A 6,604-nucleotide genomic window follows, 5' to 3' on the forward strand; every position below is an offset into this window, starting at 1 on the left:
TTGATATAAAAGTATCAAAGAATAACAAGCTATATTCATATAACAAGTATTTTATATGAGAAAAGATAATCTCTCTCCAAGCTACTTTAACATAATGAATGTAGCATTTTTCATAAGATATCGTCTAGCTCCATGGTAGATTTCTGCAGGTAGCATATTTACTTAAGTTTAAATAAAAATATTCTAGTTACAAAGATATAATACAAGTATACCTACCTACTGCATGAGTTTGATTGTAAGTATGCAAAGAAAGCAAATTATATGCTTAAGCACAAATAATTTTAACTTCGTAAAACTTATGAGAATCATTAATTTGACTCGTCAGCCTCATTTTCATAAACATTTAATGAAGTGTTTTGAGTCATCAGCATATTGGTTTAGATAAGGATATACCAGAGCATCATTATCAGGATCAGGGGGAAGTTATTTACTAATAAAGTCATTACTCATCATATTTGATCAATTTATAAAAGTGTTTTTGTGAGTCACATTATTAATTCAGTTGGTCATTGCGAATCATTGAAATGGGTACCGTTCTAACTGTGATTTTATATTTACCTCTTACTTTAATTTATTGTCCTCATTTGTGCTCTGTGACTTACTAAATGATTTTATTTACAAATTTTTCTGTCCGACTTCTTGAATGTGTTATTAACACAGTTATTTCTAATTTGTAAATTATTAAAGTGGAAAAGTCAATATGCTGTATTGAATGTAGGTAAACGGTTTTTACTTAAAAACCAAACAGGTTTTATATGTCTGAGCTTACTGGCTAACACTAACACTTCATGCATTAGAAAGTTATTTTCTCTTTGATGCAATTTGAATTGAATGGAACCGCTAATAATTTTCACACAGGTGAAAATTATGTACTTTTTACTAGCATATTGTCGTTTTATGGGGCGTCCTGATAGGCAGCATAGATAATCTATTTGTATGCTAATCGGTAAGTCATGAGCACCATAGTAAGAATACAACAAGTTTATAATATTTCATTCTATGCCATGAAAAACTGTTTTATTTGGCCAGTGCATTTTTATCTTTTGAAGCATTCAAAAAACACATATAACAAATTGATAAAATAACAATTGGAAGTATGTTAACGTCAGAGATATCCGCCCATGACATCATCAAACAAATTTACAGTAAAACAAGAACCCTTCTGGATGGCTTTGTCAAAATAATATGACCGGCGTAATATTCTAAATATACGATAAGATACGAGTTAATTGTCATCTCACATACGGAATATATTGTGCTAAACCATTAGAATAAGGATCATAAATTCTGAGTCTGAAATTTAAAACGTAACACGGGAAAATTGGATTTTAACTTAATATTATAGGCACTTACCTGTAAGTTTAATGTTTATTAGCACCTTAATAAAACAAAATGCGCTCGTAGACACTTAGCACACCCACTAGGCACCAAAATACAGCACAAGACGAAATGAATAGGTTTTCGCACTGACAGCTCGTTCACTGCTGGTCGATCGACTCGGTGAGGTTAGCCACGAAATGCGCAATGCTTTGACTATGCGCATTGACCCCCACTGAAAAATGTCATGCGCGTTTGATTATAAGGGTGTAAAGTGTTATCATATATATTTTAATTCGTTTCCGGGGGGGTTTAATTTATAAACAACAAAAAAATAAATAAACACTGATGTTATTTCTAATAAGCGCCATCTATTATTGAGTGGCGAATCTGTAAATTTTATTAATATTAGCACCATCTGTCGGGGAATAGACAGAATTATAAATCAACATTTTATAACTAGATGTCGTTATCTGCTCATGCTAATTTGCCAAGTTTAGAAATTTTTGTTTCCGTTTGTGAAAAAAGCTTTGCTTATATTGCTTTTAAATAATTCTTAATAGGTAAATACCTAATCACCTTTTCTCATATAAACCATTTTTATATTAAGGTTGTTATTAGGCTCTGAAAGCGAAAGTGCTATGATTAGACAGAAAGTCGCCTACTGCATAGGACATAGGAAACGGTGATTTATTATTGTTTTGCAAATGTTTGATTTTCGTATAATGCATTTTATCTGTAATTAACTGATCACTATCTTATGCAAAGCATAACTAAGTGCCTAAATCATTCGTAATCGTAGGCTCACATTGGAGATTAAAATTATTATAATGCATTTAGTGCAAATAAGAATTCTGATGGATATCATTAAGTAATTAAGATAGTCTTATTTTCTTTTGATATGGTGCAGGTTGCTGCTATTTTGGGTCATCATCCTCCGAGCCTTTTCCCAAACTATGTTGGGGTCGGCTTCCAGTGCTGCTATTTTGGGTATGACTGATAAATTGATAATGCTTATATTTAAAAAAATACTTCTTTTTGTACCACCTGATAGTGAATAGCGTATCTGTAATGCACTTATAAGAACTTTAGGTTTTATTTTATTTCAAAAGTGATAATAGTCCATATTTTCACCCATACACACTATACTCTTCACTCACCTATTCACATGCTCACCCATTCATTCCACACTTATTCATATGATCAACCATTCACTCACACACAAACTATACTATAATCACTCATAGATACACACATTTTTTTTTCAGTTTTACTCCGTTTTGATAAGTTATAATTATACTTTTAATGTTTTAACTGTAACGGATTTATAAAGGCTCATTAGAAATTAAGACTTTGGACCCGTGTCATCCATTCCATCCATCATTTATTGTGGTGCTTTCGTCAATCGACGTCCTACTTAACATGAAAATGACTACATTATAGTTTACTAAAGAGTTTATTACGCATAAGTTTTAATGATTGATGTCTATATCTTAAGGCGAGAGTGTTTTGTTAGAAGGCTTTTCGCTGGCGTAATCTAAGTAGGTACTTACTTACTTATGTACCGAGAATTATGATATGCAATGGACCGATATCAATCCAATTAGCTTGTCGTTATATTACCTTATCTATATCCTCGTTATAAAATGATATTTGAAAAACAGAATTAAGTAGCATGTTTTAAATAAATTAGTTTAATTTCATGTGGTAACTTAAATACTTGTAAACTGTAGCGTGGTGAAAATGATGTGGGGAAAGGGGAAAACTGCCTACTTACGGTATGATATTTACAGGTTCATGGGAGCATCGGGAGCTTACGCAAAAGCTGTAAAAGTTTCAGTAGGTAATGACAATAAATATAAATTAATAAATGTTGAACAGTGAAGTGTCTGCAGAATCCTATTGATAAATCATTTCAGTATGTCGTCCTGATAAAAGAGTTATATTATAATACGGTATATTTTTTCACATAATTTAACTTAAAAGTCTACCTAAGCCTGTTATCTAACTAAAGAAAGTAAAACATCTAAGCGCCTTAGCTTAATACGATAACAAAAAACTCCAAATCAAAACGAAAAAAAATCATCATAATTTAACGTGATCACGAGGCAAATTGGCGTGGTAACGCTAGCAACATTTCCTAATATCATGTGCACTGAAGGTGCCACACTCGTGCCTCGATATCCGATGCCCGATAGCACTATCGCTTGTTACGCAAGCAAAGTGAAGGTAACGGCCGCTACTCCGCAGTCGTTAGGTGTTAACGACGTTATCGCTATCCGTTAATCGTTATTGATCTCGCAATGTCCCTCTTATCGTCGCCTAAAGCCTGCCTGTATAGATATGATAACATTTTTATAAGTACTGATACCGATATGGCACCTAAATAAAGATTACGACGAATATATGAAAATTCTTTTGTTGCATTTATATTTTTTTCTTTATCAACTAACGTCATTAGGTTTGGGATATGTAATTAAGTTATTAAGTATTATTACTTCAGGTAATAAAAGCTAAACAATCGAGGTTTTGATCACAAAAATTAGGCATGTAGCTACTTGGTATTCAAAGTTAGGCATGTAGCCACTTGATTGTGTTACGGTTATGGGGCAAAAGATTATGTATTAAAACTGTTCATCTGAGCTATTCAAAAGGAAATGTTATGTTAACGCTAGGTACTCTTTCAGTTATTTCAAGTTAGAAATAAGTTCAGAGACTTCATTGATGTTGACTTGGAATACAGGTGACTATATACACAACTAAGTTGTGTCGCCAAGTCTTGGCGATTTGAAAACTGTAAAAGCGAAGTCGCACATTTGTGCGTGCATCCATATAGTACCAACCAGGAGCTTTGCTAAACTTTGCTTACAGCTAATGTGAGCAAAAATGAACTAGGAATGACAATTATTGCAAAAACAAACCGATATTGCTTATTATATTAGGTATATAGAACCATGAGCGTTACAACCAGTATTGTGTTACGAACGTGTGGAGCCGGCTTTAAGAAATCTAATTTTGACAGCTCATTTGGGTTTGGCGGGATAATTGAAAATATTCTAGGAGGAAAACATAGAGAGGTTGTTGGAAGAAAAACAACAGACTTGCCAGTGACGTCACGCGCAAAATGAAAGAGACAGATATAGAAATAAGAATATAGAGGTCAGTGGAAATAAGAAAGAGAAGTATCTAAAACAAAAGACATGCCAGTGACGTCACGCACAAAATGAAAGAGACAGACACATAAATAAGAAAGAGAAGAATATCTAAAACAAAAGACATGCCAGTGACGTCACGCACAAAATGAAAGAGATAGATATAGGAATAGAAAGAGAAGAATATTCAAAACAAAAGACATGCCAGTGACGTCACACACAAAATGAAAGAGATAGATATAGGAATAGAAAGGGAAGGATACTCAAAACAAAAGACTGCCAGTGACGTCACGCACAAAATGAAAGAGACAGATATAGAAATAAGAAAGAGAAGAATATCTAAAACAAAAGACATGCCAGTGACGTCACTCACAAAATGAAAAAGATAGATATAGGAATAAAAAGAGAAGAATATTCAAAACAAAAGACATGCCAGTGACGTCACACACAAAATGAAAGAGATAGATATAGGAATAAGAAAGAGAAGAATATCTAAAACAGAAGACATGCCAGTGACGTCACGCACGAAATGAACGAGACAGATATAGAAATAAGAAAGATAAGAATATCCAAAACAAAAGGCATGCCAGTGACGCGCAGAAAAAATAAGTTTTATTTTCTACTATTTCAGCTATTTTTAACAGAAAACGTGCTGTGCTTCACTTGCTGGAAGGGAAATAGAGTAACGAGAAAGTAGAAAGGATAAAAAGAAGTTTATTTTAGAAGCTTTGATCAAATATCCTGTTTTTGACAAATCGTTTAAGTTGACGGCCAATGGTTTCGAAATTACACAGTATCATGAATAAATACAATAGATTTGTATTTATGTGTTAATCATAGCCACACGGTCGGAACTTGCGTGCAAACCGGCATAAATGTTCCGGCCTGCGTCCCTTTTCAAGGCCTAGGGTGAACGGATGTCATTACTGGGAGCTACCTCTCTGATTGACCAATTTTGGTTGTCTTTTGTGCTTTGTAGCTTTGTAGAGGCATTAAGACCCACGGATTGTGTTATTAAACCTACTTTACCTACTTATTCGAGAGCCTTTCTACATTTCAAGTACTAATAATAAGTTAACAAAATATTTTTACAGAACCTGAAAACGGAAAATAGGTTGTTTCTCGAAAACATATCATTTATGAAAATTATATCGTCGTTACCGTAGAGGAAAATGAGCACATTCTTTTTATCTTGTACCTAATATTATGTTAGTGTTCATAGAACTTGGTTACTTGGCCCTCGGCTACGCTACGAGGTTGCCAATGTAGTACTTATCTTACGAGTACCTTCGCAATAGTATCAGTTACCGTTGTATATATTATATACCTACTTCTCAATACCTATAGGTATTAATGTAATAAATAGGATATATTTTTGTTTATTTGTACCCTAAAGGCCCCGAACCCCGATTCTTCAGAACTGATTAGAAAAATTGATTGGGAAGCTGTTGTGTGTGCTTAGGCTTGTTTATGTTTTCTTTCGGGTTGTGTGTTTAGACGTAAAACCTCAGTCATTAATTAATTAGCAAGATATTTAAATAAATTACCCCTTTTTCCTGATTTTCTTGTCTCCTTAGATATTAACTTGCATTACTCGATTTAAACCTGTCTGTACAAGTTTGTCGTAGGCTTTCCTGTATTGAAGGGGAAAAACCAGCATCCGAATAGGTTGCACTGTACTAAAATAGCAACGTCGTTTAAAAATAATATTATGTAAGCACACGAGGAAGTTTTAACTGTGACTCTCCTCCTCCTCCGAGCCTTTTCCCAATCATGTTGGGGTCGGCTTCCAGTCTAACCGGATTCAGCTGAGTACCTGTGCGTTGCAGTGCTTTACAAGAAGCGACTGCCTATCTGACCTCCTCAACCCGGTTACCCGGGCAACCCGATACCCCTTAGTTAGACTGGTGTCAGACTTACTGGCTTCTGACTACCCGTAACGACTGCCAAGGATGTTCAATGACAGCCGGGACCTACAGTTTAACGTGCCATCCGAAACACAGTCCATGGTGTCTAAGATATACTTAGAAAGTACATAACTGTGACTAATACAGTCAAAATAACCTTCACAATAGGTAATCTAATTTCTAAGTCTAAATAAGATTAAGATACGCATCTTATCGTAATCTACCTGA

General features: G+C 34.2%; 1 protein-coding gene and 1 long non-coding RNA gene across 6 annotated transcripts in view; one reads left to right on the forward strand and one right to left on the reverse strand.

Moving 5' to 3' along the window:
• The window catches only part of LOC124640119 (synaptosomal-associated protein 25), a 29,180-nt gene extending 27,630 nt beyond the window's left edge, over positions 1-1,550 (reverse strand). The window contains exon 1 of one of the 5 annotated variants that reach the window (XM_047177775.1): positions 1,354-1,550. The gene's annotated coding sequence lies outside the window, so the exon portion shown is untranslated. The remainder of the gene's footprint in view (positions 1-1,353) is intronic. The other 4 variants (XM_047177776.1, XM_047177774.1, XM_047177778.1 and 1 more) reach the window with 4 other exon arrangements.
• A 2,916-nt stretch (positions 1,551-4,466) lies between these two features.
• On the forward strand, positions 4,467-4,969 carry LOC124640178. Its single transcript, XR_006985534.1, has 2 exons — positions 4,467-4,676; positions 4,753-4,969. It is a non-coding gene; the product is annotated as an uncharacterized LOC124640178 (long non-coding RNA).
• Positions 4,970-6,604: the final 1,635 nt, after the last annotated feature.

Source organism: Helicoverpa zea, chromosome 20 (assembly GCF_022581195.2).
Source record: "Helicoverpa zea isolate HzStark_Cry1AcR chromosome 20, ilHelZeax1.1, whole genome shotgun sequence".
NCBI classification, from domain to species: domain Eukaryota; kingdom Metazoa; phylum Arthropoda; class Insecta; order Lepidoptera; family Noctuidae; genus Helicoverpa; species Helicoverpa zea.